Here is a 22,383-nt window from a genome sequence, read left to right as displayed (position 1 = left end):
GTGCGCGACCCATTGTATCTATATATGTGTGTATCAGACTTTTCGATTTGAACATCTATGTTTGCTGAAATAAAAATGCACCAGTCAACGCTTTCCCCTCAATATTTTCAGGCAACGCTTTCCCCTTAATATTTTCCCGCCAACGCTTTCCCTCCATATGTTCCGCCACCCGTTTCCCGCCAACCCCTTCCCGCCATATCTTCCCGCCACTCGTTTCCCGCCATATGTTCCCGCCAACCCTTTCCCGCCATACTGCACTCGTTCTTTCCCGCCATTTTCTCCTCTCTACCTATAAAACCCCCTTCAGACGGAGGTGGATAAGCATTCGAGTGTAGTGTAGTCGAGATGTCCCATTATCCTTTCGATCGTAGTTTTCACCCTGGGATGAGCAGGACTCTTTTGAGGCTAGCTACCGATTTCAGGATGGACAATAGGATAGTTCCATGGGACGAACTCACCGGTAGTGACACCATAATGAATGAGTTGGCTCACCAATTACGTAGGTCTGGGTGGCCTGAAAGGACCTATGAGGAGGTACGTAAAGAACTTCTTAGGTTGCATGCAAGGTGGAAGAATGTAGTGGAGCCGAAGAGTGAAACTTTCAGAAGGACTGCAGAAATGCATCCATTTTTATGGACTGAGGAGAGCGAGGATGAAGATGATATCTTCATGCCGCCGCTTTCGGGTGTTGCATCATCACAGGGCAAGAGTTCTGCATCGTCAAAGGGCAAGAGTACTGCATCCTCGAAGAGCAAGAGTTCTGCATCGTCCAAGGGTAAGAGTTCTACATCCTCGAAGGGCAAGAGTTCTGCATCGATGGAGGATGACGATGATGTCTTCATGTAGTTTTATTCCAGTTCTACCGTTTAATTCGGATGTACTTGCATTATTAGTTTGTACTCTGTTATTGTAGGGCATTATGTTCTATCTTAAATTTATTTTGTAGTTGTTGCACGATGTTCGATATTAGTGGAGGGAAAGAAAATGTCACTACTTTATTCTTAAACTATATTTTTTTCCATTACGACACGGCACAACTGAAAATAAGATACATTGTAGGAATATACCTACATTTAACTTCTGAAATAAAGCTACATTAAAGTGCAGAAATAAAGATACAAATGATTGCGGAATTTTAAATACTACCACAGGAATCTACTGAGTCCAGCGTGGATATTTTCCTTTTCCATCGCCAGCTTCTTCTGTTGCCTTAGCCTGACGAGCCCTTTCTTTTTTTCTCTGCCTCTCTGCCTCACGAGCCTCCTTTCGCTGTCGTTCCTGCTCCTCCATGCGACGAGCCTCTTCCCTGTTTTTCTTTCTCATTTCCTCAAAAAAACGGTGTTGCTCCGCATAGTATTCTTTTAACTCTCTCTCTTGCTCTGCTTTCTCCTCAGCTTCCGCCTTCTCGCGTCGCTCTTCCGCAAATAAACTATTCCACGCACGGCGACTTCTTTCACGAATCTCAGTCACTGCCCAAGCCGGCTTCTCCGTGTCAATCCAATGATAGTACATGCGCAGAGGCGGAGGAGACTACAACAACAAACAAGAATGTTACTAAAGAATCAATGAAAATACCAACAATATCTATTTGTGATGGTTAAAGCATACCGGAGGCTTGTCGTACTCTGAAATAGCTACGGCAGGATCTTCCTCATAATTGGCGCACATGAAAAACTTCATGCCCAACCAATCTGAAAAATCCGTCACCTCCTTCACCTTGCAAAGATCGCCACACCAACATCGCAGGACTGCCACCCCAGGAGGCAAACTTGCGTTCTTCATTTTCCTCGGCCTAATGCTTTGATCCGAGCAAGGCAAACTCATACCGACTGAAAAAAAATGTGTTATACACTTTGCGCAGTGGCGATTTCAAGGATGGCTGGACGAGAGCCTCGGTGTCTCCTTTTATAAGCCCAGACGATAAATAATGGCGAGAAAATTAAGCAGTAAATTTTAGGATCCCTGTAGTGTCGGCACAATAGCTTCCCGCAGTATTGGATTCCCGCAGCGAGTGACTGATGCCGTCGCATCCTCTCAAGCAATAGCCAGACTGATTCTTGGGCGAAAGAAGCATCAGCGTGCATTTTCCCGCTCGTGGGAATCACCGCCGTCAGGTCGCTGTTGCACACGGGAATCAGCGCCATCTGCAATAGGAAAATGCGTCGGGCGTGAAGAAAGATGCCGCCTCCTCCGGTGGCGGCCTGGCCCACGCCTCGGCCCGCGCGCAGCTGAGGCTGTCGGATGGGGAGCGACAGCGGCAGAGCTCGCCGCCTCACCTAGTGGCGGCCGGGCCCGCCTCTCCTGGCCCGTTCCGTCACAGCTACTGCACGGTGGGAGAACCCGTTGTGCACCGCGCGGCCGCCTCCTGCGGTGGCGGCGGGGCCGGCCGCCTCACCTAGTGGCGGCAGGTGCCACGTGTCGCCTGCCGCACCTGCCGCCTCTAGTCAGGGGGTCCTTTTTGACGTTTTTATCTGCAGATAGTCCTTTTTGACAATAGCGTTCGGCAGGGGGTCCTTTTGGACAAAAAATCTAAAGTATGATGCGGGGGATTTTACCTCCTCGATTAGAACCGCTGAGGAAAAGATTAACACCACAGATTAAACATGGTTATCATAACATAGTAGTACGAACGTTCGCCGTGATCTTAGGGAGGAAACAGAGACTTGAAATTTATACATACCTTGCACAATATTCTGTCACCGAATCAAATACGCTAGGTGCAACTGCAGGCTTCTCAGCATAATTCCCATTCCTGTTTCTTGACTGCCTGGACAACTCTGGGTGGCACCCAAAGATATGAAGTGTTTCCAGTGAGGATGGCGGACCCGGTAAAGTTTGAAGCTCTGTGCAGTACGACAGCCTCAGCACCTTCAGATATGCAAGGCTCATAAAGTTCACCGGAAAAGATGTTGCGATTACTTGAGGGCATCTTTCGATCACCAGATATTTTAGTGAACCAAGACACTACAATGAGGATAGAGAACAAAGCGATTGGCAGTTGCGAATGCACAACCCAGTGAGCATTGTGCAGAACTTGAGTGTTCCCGATACCGGAAGCGATGTTATGTTAGGAAGGTCTATAATCTCCAAAGAGGACAAACAAGGCAGATCCTGGACGAAGCTTCTTAAAGCCTGGTCAGTAAGACCGCACCGAGAGAGCTCAAGCCTTTGCAGAGAAACAAGAGACCCCAGTTGTCCAGAAGCATCAGGTTGTTCAGCCCCACTTATGTTTAACACTGCAATGGACTCTATATTATGTTTGTAGAGTAGTGTATCGAGGATGACATAACTTGCGCAAACATCCAGCTGGAGCATTTCTGAACTTGAAGACAAGGGCGCAAGCCTCATATATGATATATGGTATCAACCGTGTACGCTCGATGGTAACTTCACGGGTAGCTTGGGGTAACAAAGGAATTTGGATCAATTCTGGACAATCAATTAGACTTAAACTTTCAAGGCATGGAAATGAGTTATTGTCTTCTGTGCCAGCCCAATGACGCAACTTTGGGAAATCATCAAATTCAAGGACACTTAGAGATGGAAATGCCACATCACCGGTGCCATAAAACTCTTGTCCAATCTGGTCGACTGCACACAGCTCCTTCATGTTTAAATATTTGAGTGATCCCAAATTTCCCAATGGAGGAAGAGTGCATAAACTCCTGCAATTGATAAGGTGCAAGGAACGCAGTTGTTGCAATGGCTCTAGCCAACTGGGAGCTTTGGTGCCACAATATCTTCTAATATGAAGTACCTTGATGTCTTGGTGAGGCTGCAGACCTTCAAGTACCTTTGCATCAGCACAAGGGGAGCTATTTCTACTAGCGGAGCTCCATTCCAAATTCAGAGAATTAAGATGAAGTTTCTTATTCAACTCAGCTTTGCAGGCTTCTTCATAGCTTGAAACATTTTCTAGACCTTTTGTTTTTAGTAGCCCACGAAGACCATTGATGTTCTTCAGCTCTTCAAGTTTACGTCCTTCCCTCTTCTCAATGTGGAGCTCAAGTGATCCCTGCATGTTTTTTAGCTGGCCAATGCCTACCAATCCTGCAGTAAACTTTATTTCAACCATAAGATGCCGCAGATTCACCAAGATACTAACGCTCGCAGGAAGCTTCTCAAGGGAACATTTCCCAGTGATGCACAATGTTTGCAGATGCAGAAGCTTGCCAATGGACTCAGATAGTCTCTGGATGGAGCCATGGATAGACAGGTAACGGAGGTGCAGCAAGTCATAGATGCAATAACGCAACTCTTTGGAGTTATAGCCGCTGAGATCAAGAACACGCAAATGCTTTGACTTCTCCAGGATACTTTTTAAACTCGCAGCCAAATCCTCTTGGAAGCTGATGGAGGAGGACGTAATTGATGGTCGGATTAACAAGGTGCGCAGATCCTCTAGCCCACGGGAGCTTGTGAGACCAGGCACATTGTGCACAGTGACCGACAAATGGCGCACTGTTGACGGGATGTCACATTTCATGCCATCCTCAATACGGAAGCAGTACTCGGTGTCACTCGGAAAAGCATGTCCCTTAAGCAGGGCCCAGCAATCGTCACTAGTTAGCGGCTTCACATTGTACACCTGTGATGCACCCGGCATGTGAGTCACGGTGTTCATGCGAGAAGTCACCAGAATTCTGCTCCCAATATCTGCAGACTGCAGAGGAGTGAACATGTCCAGCCAGGATTCATCCGTGCCGCTACAAACATCATCTAGAATAATCAGATACCTTTTGGATGTGACAGACCGGTGGAGCTCGGACTGAAGCATCTGAAAATCCAGCATCTTCTCAGCAGACCCATTCCAAGGTCTTAAGATCTCTGCAGCAAGCTCCATTTTGTTAGAAACACTGGAAAGAGATACCCAACATGTGACATCAAAGTGCTGCCTGACTGTTGCATCATTGGACACCATGTGAGCCAGCGTGGTCTTCCCGATGCCTCCAGGACCAACAATGGAGATAACCCTGTCAGTTGCAGGCTTACCGCAAGGCTGGATGAGCATCTGCATGATTTCATTGACATCCTTGTGGCGCCCAAATACTAGCACCCTCTGAAGAGCTTCCTTGCCCGAATAAGGTTGCGGCGGCAGAGGATTGCCAGCGGCCTTTTCCATTTCCAGCAGATGGCCAAGCCTGCCAGTTTCTTCATTCACAAGTTTGATGTCCCTCAAGATCTTGTTTGGATTTGAAAACTCGAAAGCAAGCAGGCAGTTCCATCGGCACCTCAGACTCAGAGCGGGAAGCAGTTTGAACTGCATCTTGGCGCGCGGCGCTAGGTTGGACAGAAGCATGCTGTACTGAATCATGTCCTCAAGTCCATCGACCAAATAGGTGGCGTCTCTGGCTTGCTTAGCCAGCGCCTTGTCACCGGCGCGCGGTGGGTCGACGTCGGCGGAGATGAACCAGATCTTGAGCATATGGACCTTGAGCACCTCCAGCTCCTGGACGGCCATCAGCCAGCCGCGCCTCCGCGCCCAGGAGACGTGGCCGTGCGATTGGATCTCGGTCGCCAGTCCCTGGATGGCCCGAGAAACCGAGCCGACCAGCCGCGGAGCCTCCGCCAGCCTTGCAGGATCCAAACCACCGGGACTCGCTGCTTCCTCCATGGGCTTGGCTTGATCTTGTTGCTTTTTGCTAAGCTTTTACGCGTGAGTTTTGGTCGGGGATTTGGAATGGAAGGGGAGGGAGCGGTTGCGGTTGTGAGCTTATCAACACGACGTCACCACCTCACCAACCGACGTGGGGCACTAGTACTACTACTGTGTGGAACAATAATTTCACCGACTGACGATGCAAGTCAATCAAGGTGTTCCCTCGTGAACTTCCATGTAGTTTCTGCCGGATGCAGGAGGCAAGACAGGAGTACTGTAAAACACGAGCACAACATCTCTGACAGATCCCGTAAAACAAACGAGCCATCCTACAGAATAACTGTCGATTTACATAACGGAGGTCATCTTGCTGACCGAATAGATCCCGTAAATTCGACCATCGGTTTTTTGAGATCCCTAATACACCGGCCTATTTCCTTCATATCTATGTCATTCTGCTTGTTTTTGTCAGCTTCTCTTTTTCTTGGCGCGAACTAACTTTCGGTCACTTCCTATATCCCGTGTCACCGCCGCCTCCAATCCTGCCTTCGATGTTCACCTCGCCGCCGTTCTGACCGTGGCTTTCGTCCGTGGTGAGGTCGATGAAGGGTGGTGGCACACGCAGTAATGATGGCGACCACATATCCGCGCCCACCCACATGTGCGAGGCCCAGTGACGAAGCCACACTTGACCTATGACGCCAATTGACTACACATTTTTTTGTAAATACATCATACAACAAGTAGAAATCAACAAAATCTTATAAATTCATACATTTGACTACACAACATCCAATTGACTACACATGATATGATTGCTGGCACCGCCACTGGCGAGGCCGACACAAAGTTTGACATGCAGGGCACCATCGACCTTCACGTCTAGGACTGCCCTACCAATTGTTGAGGAAAGCAGTAATTTTTTTAAAAATCCTACGCACACGTAAGATTATGGTGATGCATAGCAACGAGAGGGAAGAGTGTTGTCCACGTACCCTCGTAGACCGTAAGCGGAAGCGTTATGACAATGCGGTTGATGTAGTCGTACGTCTTCACGATCGACCGATCCTAGTACCGAATGTACGGCACCTCCGTGATCTGCACACGTTCGGCTCGGTGACGTCGTCCCACGAACTCACGATCTAGCAGAGTGTTAAGGGAGAGCTTCATCAGCACGACGGCGTGATGACGGTGATGATGATGCTACCGGAACAGGGCTTCGCCTAAGCACCGCTACGATATGATCGAGGTGGATTATGATGGAGGGGGGCACCACACACGGCTAAGTGATCAATGATCAACTTGTGTGTCTATGGGGTGCCCCCTCCCCGTATATAAAGGAGTGGAGGAGGGGGGCCGACCCTCTACTATGGCGCGCCCTGGGGAGTCCTACTCCCACCGGGAGTAGGATTCCCCCCTTCCATGTAGTAGGAGTAGGAGAGAAGGAAAGGGAATAGAGAAGAGAAGGAAGGAGGGGGCGCCGCCCCTCCCCCCTAGTCCAATTCGGACTAGGCCTTGGGGGCGCGCCGCCTGCCCTAGGCAGCCCCTCCCTCTCTCCCCTAAAGCCCATTAAGGCCCATATACTCCCCCCAGGAGGGGGGGTCCGGTAACCCCCAGTACTCTGGTTAATGCCCGAATTCACCCAGAACCTTTCCGATGTCCAAACATAGGCTTCCAATATATCGATCTTTATGTCTCGGCAATTTCGAGACTCCTCGTCATGTCCGTGATCATATTCGGGACTCCGAACAACCGTCGGTACATCAAAACATATAAACTCATAATACCGATCGTCACTGAACGTTAAGCGTGCGGACCCTATGGGTTCGAGAACTATGTAGACAAGACCGAGACGCGTCTCTAGTCAATAACCAATAGCGGAACCTGGATGTTCATATTGGCTCCCACATATTCTATGAAGATCTTTATCGGTCAAACCGCATAACGATATACGTTGTTCCCTTTGTCATCGGTATATTACTTGCCCGAGATTCGATCGTCGGTATCTCAATACCTAGTTCAATCTCGTTACCGGCAAGTCTCTTTACTCATTCCGTAATGCTACATCCCGTAACTAACTCATTAGCTATATTGCTTGCAAGGCTTATAGTGATGTACATTATCGAGAGGGCCCAGAGATACCTCTCCGATAATTGGAGTGACAAATCCTAATCTGGATCTATGCCAACTCAACAAACACCATCGGAGACACCTGTAGAGCACCTTTATAATCACCTAGTTACGTTGTGACGTTTGGTAGCACACAAAGTGATCCTCCGGTATTCGGGAGTTGCATGATCTCATAGTCATAGGAACATGTATAAGTTATGGAGAAAGCAATAGCAACAAACTAAACGATCATCGATCGTGCTAAGCTAACGGATGGGTCAAGTCAATCACATCATTCTCTAATGATGTGATCCCGTTAATCAAGTGACAACTCATGTCTATGGTTAGGAAACATAACCATCATTGATTCAATGAGCTAGTCAAGTAGAGGCATACTAGTGACACTCTGTTTGTCTATGTATTCACACATGTACTAAGTTTTTGGTTAATACAATTCTAACATGAATAATAAACATTTATCATTATATAAGAAAATATAAATAACAACTTTATTATTGCCTCTAGGACATATTTCTTTTAGTCTCCCACTTGCACTAGAGTCACTAATCTAGATTACATTGTAATGATTCTAACACCCATGGAGTCTTGGTGCTGATCATGTTTTGCTCGTGAGAGAGGCTTAGTCAACGGGTCTAAAATATTCAGATCCGTATGTATCTTGCAAATCTCTATGTCTCCCTCCTTGACTTGATCGCGGATGGAATTGAAGCGTCTTTTGATGTGCTTGGTTCTCTTATGAAATCTGTATTCCTTTGCCAAGGCAATTGCACCAGTATTGTCACAAAAGATTTTCATTGGACCCGATGCACTAGGTATGACACCTAGATCGGATATGAACTCCTTCATCCAGACTCCTTCATTCGCTGCTTCTGAAGCAGCTTGATACGTCTCCAACGTATCTATAATTTTTGATTGCTCTATGCTATTATATTATCTATTTTGGATGTTCATGTGCTTGTTTTTACATTTTTATATTATTTTTGGGACTAACCTATTAACCGGAGGCCCAGCCCAAATTGCTGTTTTTTTGCCTATTTTAGAGTTTCGCCGAAAAGGAATATCAAACGGAGTCCAAACGGAATGAAATCTTCGGGAGCACAATTTTTGGAACAAACGTGATTCAGGGGACTTGGAGTGGACGTCAAGCAATCAATGAGGCAGCCACGAGGCAGGGCCCCGGGCGTGCCCTCCACCCTCGTGGGCCCCTCATTGCTCCACCGACCTACTTCTTCCTCCTATATATATTGACATACCACGAAAACATCCAGGAGCACCACGAAACCCTATTTCCACCACCGCAACCTTCTATACCCAAGAGATCCCATCTTGGGGCCTTTTCCGGAGCTCCGCCGGAGGGGGCATTGATCACGGAGGGCCTCTACATCAACTCCATGGCCCCTCCGATGATGTGTGAGTAGTTTATCTCAGACCTTCGGTTCCATAGCTAGTAGCTAGATGGCTTCTTCTCTCTCTTTGGATCTCAATACAAAGTTCTCCTCGATTCTCTTGGAGATCTATTCGACGTAATCTTCTTTTGTGGTGTGTTTGTCGAGATCCGATGAATTGTAGGTTTATGATCAAGTTTATCTATGAACAATATTTGAATCTTCTCTGAATTCTTTTATGTATGATTGGTTTATCTTTGCAAGTCTCTTCGAATTATCAGTTTGGTTTGGCCTACTAGATTGATCTTTCTTGCAATGGGAGAAGTGCTTAGCTTTGGGTTCAACCCTGCGGTGCTCGATCCCAGTGACAGAAAGGGAACCGACAAGTATTGTATTGTTGCCATCGAGGATAAAAAGATGGGGTTTACATCATATTGCATGAGTTTATCCCTCTACATCATGTCATCTTGCTTAAGGCGTTACTCTGTTCTTATAAACTTAATACTCTAGATGCATGCTGGCTAGCGGTCGATGTGTGGAGTAATAGTAGTAGATGCAGAATCGTTTCGGTCTACTTGTCTCGGACGTGATGCCTATATACATGATCATGCCTAGATATTCTCATAATTATTTGCTTTTCTATCAATTGCTCGACAGTAATTTGTTCACCCACCATAATACTTATGCTATCTTGAGAGAAGCCACTAGTGAAACCTATGGCCCCCGGGTCTATTCTCCATCATATAAGTTTCCAATCTAGCTATTTTATTTTGCAATCTTTACTCTCAATCTATATCATAAAAATACCAAAATTATTTATCTTATTATTATCATCTCTATCAGATCTCACTCTTGCAAGTGGTCATGAAGGGATTGACAACCCCTTTATCACGTTGGTTGAGAGGTTCTTATTTGTTTGTGTAGGTACGAGGTGACTCACGCGTGGTCTCCTACTGGATTGATACCTTGGTTCTCAAAAACTAAGGGAAATTACGTTGCTTTACTGCATCACCCTTTCCTCTTCAAGGGAAAACCAATGCAGTGCTCAAGAGGTGGCACAACTATGTACTCCACTTCACATGTAGATCCCGCCACGACGCTCTGCTTGGAACTGCACCAACTAACAGCTCCACCATTTAATAAAAACACGTATCCGGTTTGTGACTTAGAGTCATCTGGACCAGTGTCAAAGCTTGCATCGACATAATCGTTTACGACAAGCTCTTTCTCACCTCCATATACGAGAAATATATCCTTAGTCCTTTTCAGGTATTTCAGGATGTTCTTGACCGTTGTCCAGTGATCCACTCCTAGATTACTTTGGTACCTCCCTGCTAAGCTGACAGCAAGGTACACATCAGGTCTGGTACACAGCATTGCATACATGATAGAGCCTATGGGTGAAGCATAGGGAACACCTTTTATTTTCTCTCTATTTTCTGTAGTGGTCAGGCATTGAGTCTGACTCAACTTCACACCTTGTAATACAGGCAAGAACCCTTTCTTTGCTTGATCCATTTTGAACTTCTTCAAAACTTTATCAAGGTATGTGCTTTATGAAAGTCCAATTAAGCGTCTTGATCTATCTCTATAGATCTTGATGCCCAATATATAAGCAGCTTCACCGAGGTCTTTCATTAAAAAATTCTTATTCAAGTATCCTTTTATGCTATTCAGAAATTCAGTATCATTTCCGATCAACAATATGTCATCCACATATAATATCAGAAATGCTACAGAGCTCCCACTCACTTTCTTGTAAATACAGGCTTCTCCAAAAGTCTGTATAAAATCATATGCTTTGATCACACTATCAAAACGTATATTCCAACTCCGAGAGGCTTGCACCAGTCCATAAATGGATCGTTGGAGCTTGCACACTTTGTTAGCACCTTTTGGTTCGACAAAACCTTTTGGTTGCATCATATACAACTCTTCTTTAAGATATCCATTAAGAAATGCAGTTTTGACATTCATTTGCAAAATTTCATAATCATAAAATGCGGCAATTGCTAACATGATTTGGACGGACTTAAGCATCGCTACGGGTGAGAAGGTCTCTGAGGGAGTCCTGGATTAGGGGGTCTCCGGACAGCCGGACTGTTGGACTATGAAGATACAAGATTGAAGACTTCATCCCATGTCCGGATGAGACTTTTCTTGGCGTGGAAGGCAAGCTTGGCAAAACGGATATGTAGATCTTCTCCCTTGTAACCGACTCTGTGTAACCCTAGCCCCCTCCGATGTCTATATAAACCGAAGGGTTTAGTCTGTAGGACAACAGACAATCATACCATAGGCTAGCTTCTAGGGTTTAGCCTCTACGATCTCATGGTAGATCAACTCTTGTAATACTCATATCATCAATATCAATCAAGCAGGACGTTGGGTGTTACCTCCATCAAGAGGGCCCGAACCAGGGTAAACATCGTGTCCCCTGCCTCCTGTTACCATCCGCCTTAGACGCACAGTTCGGGACCCCCTACCCGAGATCCACCGGTTTTGACACCGACATTGGTGCTTTAATTGAGAGTTCCACTGTGCCGTCACCATAAGGCTCGATGGCCCCTTCAATCATCGGTAATGATGTGGTCTAGGGTGAGGTTTTCCTCCCTGGACAGATCTTCGCATTCGGCGGCTTTGCACTGCGGGCCAATTCGCTTGGCCATGTGGAGCAGATCGAGAGCTACGCCCCTGGCCATCAGGTCAGGTTCGGAAACTTAAACTACACTGCCGACATCCGCAGAGACTTGATCTTCGACGGATTCGAGCCTGATACGTCCATTTTGCAACATGCTTTATATCAATATTTATTGCATTATGGGCTATTATTACACATTATGTCACAATACTTATGCCTATTCTCTCTTATTTTACAAGGTTTACATAAAGAGGGAGAATGCCGGCAGCTGGGATTCTGGGTTGGAAAAGGAGCAAATATTAGAGACCTATTCTGCACAGCTCCAAAAGTCCTGAAACTTCACGGATGATGTTTTCCAAATATATAAAAAACATTGAGCGCAAGAACTTCACCAGGGGGGCACACCCTGCCCACGAGGGTGGGGGCGCGCCCTACCCCCCTAGGCGCGCCCCCTACCTCGTGGGCCCCCTGGTGGCCCTCCGGTGACCATCTTATGCTATATGGACTCTTTCGATGGGAAAAAATCATAGTCCATCTTCTCGGACGAAACTCTGCCGCCACGAGGCGGAACCTTGGCGGAACCAATCTAGGGTTCTGGCGGGGCTGTTCTGCCGGGGAGACTTCCCTCCCGGATGGGGAAATCATCGTCATCGTCATCACCAGCGCTCCTCTCATCGAGAGAGGACAATCTCCATCAACATCTTCATCAGCACCATCTCATCTCAAAACCCTGGTTCATCTCTTGTATCCAATTCTTGTCTCCAAGTTCGGGATTGGTGCTAGTAGGTTGCTAGTAGTGTTAATTACTCCTTGTAGTTGATGCTAGTTGGTTTAATTGGTGGAAGATCATATGTTCAGATCCTATATGCACATTAATACCCCTCTGATTATGTACATGTTTATGCTTTGTGAGTAGTTACTTTTGTTCCTGAGGACATGGGATAAGTCTTGCTATTAGTAGTCATGTGAATTTGGTATTCGTCCGATATTTTGATGAGATGTATGTTGTCTCTCCTCTAGTGATGTTATGTGAACGTCGACTACATGACACTTCACCATTATTTGGGCCTAGAGGAAGGCATTGGGAAGTAATAAGTAGATGATGGGTTGCTAGAGTGACAGAAGCTTAAACCCTAGTTTATGCGTTGCTTCGCAAGGGGCTGATTTGGATCCATATGTTTCATGTTATGGTTAGGTTTACCTTAATACTTTTGTTGTATTTGTGAATGCTTGCAATAGAGGTTAATCATAAGTGGGATGTTTGTCCAAGTAAGGGAAGCACCCAAGCACCGGTCCACCCACATACCAAATTATCAAAGTACCGAACGCGAATCATATGAGCGTGATGAAAACTTGCTTGACGATATTCCCATGTGTCCTCGGGAGCGCTTTACACCATATAAGAGTTTGTCCAGGCTTGTCCTTTGCTACAAAAAGGATTGGGCCACCTTGCTGCACCTTATTTACTTTTGTTACTTGTTGCTCGTTACAATTATCTTATCACAAAACTATCTGTTACCACTTATTTCAGTACTTGCAGAGAATACCTTGCTGGAAACTGCTTATCATTTCCTTCTGCTCCTCGTTGGGTTTGACACTCTTACTTATCGAAAGGACTACGATAGATCCCCTATACTTGTGGGTCATCAAGACTCTTTTCTGGCGCCATTGCCGGGGAGTGAAGCGCCTTTGGTAGGAGGAATTTGGTAAGGAAAATTTTATATAGTGTGCTGAAATTTACTGTCACTTGTTACTATGGAAAGTAATCCTCTGAGGGGCTTGTTCGGGGTATCTTCACCCCGACCAGTAGAGCAAAGAGTTGCTCCTCAACCTACTGAACCTACTGAAAATGAAAATGCTTGCTTTGAAATTCCTTTGGGTATGGTAGAAAAACTGCTAGCTAATCCTTTTTTAGGAGATGGAACAAAACATCCTGATGAGCATCTAATATATGTGGATGAAGTTTGTGGATTATTTAAGCTTGCAGGTGTACCCGGAGATGTTGTTAAGAAGAAGGTCTTCCCTTTGTCTTTGAGGGGAGATGCATCGACATGGTATAGGCTATGTGACGATATGGAGTCTTGGAACTACAAACGATTGAAACTGGAATTTCATCAAAAGTTTTATCCTATGCATCTTGTTTATTGTGATCACAATTATTTATATAATTTCTAGCCTCGTGAAGGAGAAAGCATCGCTCAAGCTTGGGGGAGGCTTAAATCAATGTTATATTCATGCCCCAATCATGAGCTCTCAAGAGAAATGATTATTCAAACTTTCTATGCTCGGCTTTCTGATAACAATCGCACCATGCTTGATACTTCTTGTGCTAGCTCTTTTATGATGAAGACTATTGAATTCAAATGGGATTTATTGGAAAGAATTAAACACAACTCCGAAGATTGGGACCTCGACAATGGTAAGGAGTCAGGTATGACACCTAGTTTTGATTGTGTTAAATCTTTTATGGATACCGATATTTTTCGTAAACTTAGCACTAAATATGGACTTGACTCTGAGATAGTAGCTTCTTTCTGTGAATCTTTTGCTGCTTATGTTGATCTCCCCAAGGAGAAGTGGTTTAAATATCATCCTTCCATAGAAGTAAAAGTAGTTGCACCTATTAAAGTTGAAGAAAAGACTATTACTTATAATGATCCTATTGTTCCTACTTCTTATGTTGAGAAACCACCTTTCCCTGTTACGATAAAGGATCATGCTAAAGCTTCAACTGTGGTTCGTAAAAGCAATATTAAAACATATACACCTCCCGAGCAAGTTAAAGTTGAACCTAATATTGCTATTGTTAAAGATCTCTTGTCTGATAATATAGATGGGCATGTTATTTATTTCTGTAATGAAACTGCTAGAATTGCTAAACCCCGTGATACAGATAAACCTAGACCTGTGGTAGGTATGCCTGTTATTTTAGTTAAAATAGGAGATCATTGTTATCATGGCTTATGTGATATGGGTGCTAGTGCTAGTGCAATACCTATTGACTTATACAATGAAATTATGCATGACATTGCACCTATTGAGTTCGAAGATATTGACGTCACAATTAAACTTGCTAATAGAGATGCTATTTCACCAATGGGAATTGTTAGAGATGTTGAAGTCTTGTGTGGGAAAACTAAATATCCTGCTGATTTTCTTGTTCTTGGTTCCCCACAAGATAGCTTCTGTCCCATTATATTTGGTAGACCCTTCTTAAATACTGTTAATGCTACCATAGATTGTAAAAGAGATGTTGTTATTGTCGGTTTAGATGATATGACTCATGAATTTAATTTTTCTAAATTTAGTAGACAACATCGTGAAGAAGAATTACCTAGTAAAGATGAATTATTGGTCTTGCTTCTATTGCCGTACCTCCTAGTGATCCTTTAGAACAATATTTGCTAGACCATGAAAATGATATGTTTATGAATGAAAGAAGGGAATTAGATGAAGTATTATTTAAACAGTAACCTATTATGAAACATAATTTACCTGTTGAAATCCTAGGAGATCCTCCTCCACCCAAGGGTGATGCCGTGTTTGAGCTTAAACCGTTACCGGATACTCTTAAATATGCTTATCTTGATGAGAAAAAGATATACCATGTTATTATTAGTGCTAACCTTTCAGAACATGAAGAAGAGAGATTGTTGAAATTCAGAAGCACCGTGCTGCTATTGGGTATACTCTTGATGATCTTAAGGGCATTAGTCCCACTCTATGCCAACATAAAATTAATTTGAAAGAAGATGCTAAACCAGTTCGTGATCATCAACGCCGACTAAATCCTAAAATGAAAGAAGTGGTAAGAAAGGAGATACTAAAGCTCGTTGAGGCAGGTATAATTTACCCCGTTGCTGATAGTCAGTGGGTAAGCCCTGTCCATTGTGTCCCTAAGAAGGGAGGTATTACTATTGTTCCTAATGATAAAGATGAATTTATTCCTCAAAGAATTATTACTGGTTATAGGATGGTAATTAATTTCCACAAATTAAATAAGGCTACTAAAAATGATCATTACCCCTTACCTTTTATCGATCAAATGCTAGAAAGATTATCCAAACATACACATTTTTGCTTTCTAGATGGTTATTCTGGTTTCTCTCAAATACCTGTGTCAGCCAAAGATTAATCAAAGACTACTTTTACATGCCCTTTTGGTACCTTTGCTTATAAACGTATGCCTTTTGGTTTATGTAATGCACCTGCTACCTTTCAATGATACATGATGGCTATATTCTCTGACTTTTGTGAAAAGATTTGTGAGGTTTTCATGGATGACTTTTCCGTCTATGGATCTTCTTTTGATGATTGCTTGAGCAACATTGATCGAGTTTTGCAGAGATGTGAAGAAACTAATCTTGTCTTGAATTGCGAAAAGTGTCACTTTATGGTTAATGAAGGTATTGTCTTGGGGCATAAAGTTTCTGAAAGAGGTATTGAAGTTGATAAAGCCAAGGTTGATGCTATGGAAAAGATGCCATGTCCCAAGGACATCAAAGGTATAAGAAGTTTCATTGGTCATGCTGGGTTTTATAGGAGGTTCATTAAGGACTTCTCAAAAATTTCTCGGCCCCTGACTAATTTATTACAAAAAGATATACCATTTGTCTTTAATGATGATTGTGTAGAAGCATTTGAAATACTTAAGAAAGCATTGATCTCTGCACCTATTGTCCAGCCACCTGATTGGAATTTACCCTTTGAAATTATGTGTGATGCTAGTGATTGTGCTGTAGGTGCTGTTCTAGGACAAAGAGTTGATAAGAAACTAAATGTTATTCAATATGCTAGTAAAACTCTAGACAATGCTCAAAGAAATTATGCTACTACTGAAAAAGAATTCTTAGCAGTTGTATTTGCCTGTGATAAGTTTAGACCTTATATTGTTGATTCTAAAGTAACTATTCACACTGATCATGCTGCTATTAAATATCTTATGGAAAAGAAAGATGCTAAACCTAGACTTACTAGATGGGTTCTCTTGCTTCAAGAATTTGATTTACATATTGTTGATAGAAAAGGAGTTGAGAACCTCGTTGCAGACAACTTGTCTAGGTTAGAAAATGTGCTTGATGACCCATTACCTATTGATGATAGCTTTCCTGATGAGCAATTAAATGTCATAAATACTTCTCATACTGCTCCATGGTATGCTGATTATGCTAATTACATTGTTGCTAAGTTTATACCACCTAGTTTCACATACTAGCAAAAGAAAAAGTTCTTTATGATTTGAGGCATTACTTCTGGGATGACCCACATCTTTATAAAGAAGGAGTAGATGGTGCTATTAGACATTGTGTACCTGAGCATGAACATGAATAGATCCTACACAAGTGTCACTCCGAAGCTTATGGAGGACACCATGCTGGAGATAGAACTGCACATAAGGTATTGCAATCTAGTTTTTATTGGCCTACTCTCTTCAAGGATGCCCGTAAGTTTGTCTTATCTTGTGATGAATGTCAAAGAATTGGTAATACTAGTAGACGTCAAGAAATGCCTATGAATTATTCACTTGTTATTGAACCATTTGATGTTTGGGGCGTTGACTATATGGGACCTTTCCCTTCCTCTAATGGTTATACACATATTTTTGTTGTTGTTGATTACGTTACTAAGTGGGTAGAAGCTATTCCAACTAGTAGTGCTGATCATAACACTTCTATTAAAATGCTTAAAGAAGTTATCTTTCCAAGGTTTGGAGTCCCTAGATATTTAATGACTGATGGTGGTTCACATTTTATTCATGGTGCTTTCCGTAAAATGCTTGCTAAATATGATGTTAATCATAGAATTGCATCCCCTTATCATGCTCAGTCTAGTGGTCAAGTAGAATTGAGTAATAGAGAACTCAAATTAATTTTGCAAAAGACTGTTAATAGGTCCAGAAAGAATTGGTCCAAGAAACTTGATGATGCATTATGGGCCTATAGTACTGCATATAAAAATCCTATGGGTATGTCTCCGTATAAAATGGTCTATGGAAAAGCATGTCACTTACCTCTCGAACTAGAACACAAGGCTTATTGGGCTATTAAAGAACTAAATTATGATTTTAAACTTGCCGGTAAGAAGAGGTTATTTGATATTAACTCACTTGATGAATGGAGAACCCAAGCCTACGAAAATGCCAAGTTGTTTAAAGAAAAAGTTAAAAGGTGGCATGATAAAAGAATACAAAAGCGTGAGTTTAATGTAGGTGATTATGTATTGCTATACAACTCTCATTTAAGATTTTTTGCAGGAAAACTTCTCTCTAAATGGGAAGGTCCCTACGTTATTGAGGAGGTCTACCATTCCGGTGCCATAAAAATCAACAACTTCGAAGGCATAAATCCGAAGGTGGTAAATGGTCAAAGAATCAAACATTATATCTCAGGTAATCCCATAAATGTTGAAACCAATGTTATTGAAACCATAACCCCGGAGGAGTACATAAAGGACACTTTCTAGAACGTTTCAGACTCCGAAAAGGAATAGGTATGTGGTACGGTAAGTAAACCGACTCCAAAACAGTTTTTAAGGCAATATTTCTCCATTTTGGAATAGTTAGAAAAATAGAAAAATAAGCAGCAGTCCGGAAAGGACACGAGGTCCCCACGAGGGTGGAGGGCGCGCCCTACCCCCCTGGGCGCGCCCCCTACCTCGTGGGCACCATGTGTGCTCTCCAGACTCCGTTTTCTTGCAGAACACGTATTTTGGTCGGTAAAAATTCATTATATAACCTCCCGGGGGTTTTGACTCCCGTATCACGCAAAAATTTCTTGTCTTTGTTTCGAGTTGTTTTTTTGATAGATCTAGATTATCATGACGTCTCTAAGTACACCCAAGGACAAGTTCTTCGAGAAGGTCATCAACCCTTACCTAGCGGAGGTGCAGCGACACCCTCAAACCATTGAGATGCGTGATGGGTTGTTGCACATCCGTGATGCTGAGGGACCGAAGGGGACCGGAAGCATGGAGACAAGGCTCGAAGCAATGGAGCAACAAGTTTTGAAGTGTCAGGGGATGGTGGAGCGTGGACTCAACTCCAACTACATGATGATCGCAGAGTTCACCAACAAACACCAACTGGATGCCGACAACATCGGGGAGACAATCTTCAAGCTTCACGAGAAAATTGAGCACCTCCAGGCTCAAATCTATGACCTACAAAACGAAAACTGTGAGTATGAATATAGATTCAAAAGGATGAGTTTGGCTGCAGATTTGAGGATCCCGAAGACTCGGTCATCCTTCTATGATGGTGAGCCTATGCCTTGGAAGAAGGACGACAAGCCTGCGCCATCAACAACATCACCACCGTCTCGTCCAACAAAGAAGAATTGAGTATCTGGTATGGGCACTTCACTTGGCAACTGCCAAGCTTGGGGGAGTGCCCCGGTATCATATCACCATCACCTTTATCTTTACCGCTTTTCTTAGTTCGATCCTTTTGGTAATATCTTGATCTAGTAGAATAAAAGTTCTTAGTATGATTTAGTTGTGAGTTTTGCTTTATTATCCTTCTATGTAATCAAGTCCGTGAGCTATATAATAAAGATTAGTGTTGAGTCAAGGGCTTGATTATTTTTGCCATGATCCTAAGTGAATAAAAGAAAAGAGAAAGAAATAAAAAGAAACAAAGAGATCATGTGACTCTTATGGAGAGTAATGAGCTCACATAGAAAGAGTATGATAAATAAAAGTTATTGAGGGTTGACAAACATAGTTTTGGTCATCGTTGCAATTAATAGGAAGTAATAAAGAAAGAGAGGTCTTCACATATAAATATACTATCTTGGACATCTTTTATGATTGTGAGCACTCATTAAAATATGACATGCTAAAGAGTTGACGTTGGACAAGGAAGACAATGTAGTGGGTTATGTTTTCTTACATCTGAGATAAATTATATTGTCATGGATCATCCAACATGGTTGAGCTTGCCTTTCCCCCTCATGCTAGCCAAATTCATCGCACCAAGTAGAGATACTACTTGTGCTTCCAAATACCCTTAAACTAGTTTTGCCATCAAGTAAGTTGTCATCGGTGCAAGCAATAAAATTGCTCTCTAAATATGTATGATTGATTGGTGTGGAGGAAATAAGCTTTATACGATCATGTGATATGGAAGTAATAAAAGCGATAGACTGCATAATAAAGGTCCATATCACAAGTGGCAATATAAAGTGATGTTCTTTCACATTAGGATTTTGTGCATCCAACCATAAAAGCGCATGACAACCTCTGCTTCCCTCTGCAAAGGGCCTATCTTTTACTTTTATCTCCTACACTGCAAAAGAGTCATGGTGATCTTCACCCTTCCTTTTTACATTTTATCCTTTGGCAAGCACAATATGTTGGAAAGATCCCGGTATATATGGCTAATTGGATGTGAGTTTTCATGAACTATTACTGTTGACATTACCCTTGAGGTAAAACATTGGGAGGCAAAACTATAAGCCCCTATCTTTCTCTGTGTCCGATTAAAATTCCATACCCATAAGTATTGCGTGAGTGTCAGCAATTGTGAAAAACTATATGATAGTTGAGTATGTGGACTTGCTAAAAAGCTCTTATACATTGACTCTTTCCTATGTTATGATAAATTGCAATTGCCTCAATGACTGAGATTATAGTTTGTCAGTTTTCAATGAAGTTTACGATTCATACTTGATATTGTGATTGAATTATTACTCTAGCATAAGATAGCATATGACGAGAATTATATAAGTTGCTGCTCTAAGAATGATCATGATGCCCTCATGTCCGTATTTTATTTTTAGCGACAACTTGATCTCTAAACATGTGGACATATTTTTCGATTTTGGCTTTTCGCTTGAGGACAAGCGAGGTCTAAGCTTGGGGGAGTTGATACGTCCATTTTGCATCATGATTTTATATCAATATTTATTGCATTATGGGATGTTATTACACATTATGTCATAATACTTATGCCTATTCTCTCTTATTTTACGAGATTTACATAAAGAGGGAGAATGCCGGCAGCTGGGATTCTGGGCTGGAAAAGGAGCAAATATTATAGACCTATTCTGCACAGCTCCAAAAGTCCTGAAACTTCATGGATGATGTTTTCCCATGAGGGTGGGGGCGCGCCCTACCCCCCTGGACGCGCCCCCTACCTCGTGGGCCCCCTGGTGGCCCTCCGGCGACCATCTTATGCTATATGGACTCTTTCGATGGGAAAAAAAATCATAAGCCATCTTCTCGGACGAAACTCCGCCGCCACGAGGCGGAACCTTGGCGGAACCAATCTAGGGTTCTAGCGGGGCTGTTCTGCCAGGGAAACTTCCCTCCCGGAGGGGGAAATCATCGCCATCGTCATCACCAATGCTCCTCTCATCGGGAGAGGGCAATCTCCATCAACATCTTCATCAGCACCATCTCATCTCAAAACCCTAGTTCATCTCCTGTATCCAATTCTTGTCTCCAAGTCGGGATTGGTGCTAGTAGGTTGCTAGTAGTGTTAATTACTCCTTGTAGTTGATGCTAGTTGGTTTAATTGGTGGAAGATCATATGTTCAGATCCTATATGCACATTAATACCCCTCTGATTATGAACATGTTTATGCTTTGTGAGTAGTTATTTTTGTTCCTGAGGACATGGGAGAAGTCTTGCTATTAGTAGTCATGTGAATTTGGTATTCGTCCGATATTTTGATGAGATGTATGTTGTCTCTCCTCTAGTGGTGTTATGTGAACGTCGACTACATGACACTTCAGCATTATTTGGGCCTAGAGGAAGGCATTGGGAAGTAATAAGTAGATGATGGGTTGCTAGAGTGACAGAATCTTAAACCCTAGTTTATGCGTTGCTTCGTAAGGGGCTGATTTGGATCCATATGTTCCATGCTATGGTTAGGTTTACCTTAATACTTTTGTTGTATTTGCGGATGCTTGCAATATAGGTTAATCATAAGTGGGATGCATGTCCAAGTAAGGGCAGCACCCAAGCACCGGTCCACCCACATACCAAATTATCAAAGTACCGAACACGAATCATATGAGCGTGATGAAAACTAGATTGATGATATTCCCATGTGTCCTCGGGAGCGCTTTACACCATATAAGAGTTTGTCCAGGCTTGTCCTTTGCTACAAAAAGGATTGGGCCACCTTGCTGCACCTTATTTACTTTTATTACTTGCTGCTCATTACAATTATCTTATCACAAAACTATCTATTACCACTTATTTCAGTACTTGCAGAGAATACCTTGCTAGAAACCGCTTATCATTTCCTTCTGCTCCTCGTTGGGTTCGACACTCTTACTTATCGAAAGGACTATGATAGATCCCCTATACTCTTACGTATCAACTCCCCGGCAACGGCGCCAGAAAAGAGTCTTGATGACCCACAAGTATAGGGGATCTATCGTAGTCCTTTTGATAAGTAAGAGTGTCGAACCGAACGAGGAGCAGAAGGAAATGATAAGCGGTTTCCAGCAAGGTATTCTCTGCAAGTACTGAAAAAAGTGGTAACAGATAGTTTTGTGATAGGATAATTTGTAACGAGCAACAAGTAACAAAAGTAAATAAAGTGCAGCAAGGTGGCCCAATCCTTTTTGTAGCAAAGGACAAGCCTGGACAAACTCTTATATAGAGAAAAGCGCTCCGA

The 22,383-nt window shown here is 43.2% G+C and overlaps 1 pseudogene; it reads right to left on the bottom strand.

The window, feature by feature from the left end:
• Positions 1–5,687, bottom strand: part of LOC119352782 — a 13,671-nt pseudogene extending 7,984 nt beyond the window's left edge.
• Positions 5,688–22,383: the final 16,696 nt, after the last annotated feature.

The sequence above is a fragment of the Triticum dicoccoides genome, chromosome 2A (assembly GCF_002162155.2).
Source record: "Triticum dicoccoides isolate Atlit2015 ecotype Zavitan chromosome 2A, WEW_v2.0, whole genome shotgun sequence".
Lineage (NCBI taxonomy): Eukaryota > Viridiplantae > Streptophyta > Magnoliopsida > Poales > Poaceae > Triticum > Triticum dicoccoides.
Note: the sequence above shows the minus strand (reverse complement) of the source record. Positions and strands in the feature narration are given on the sequence as shown.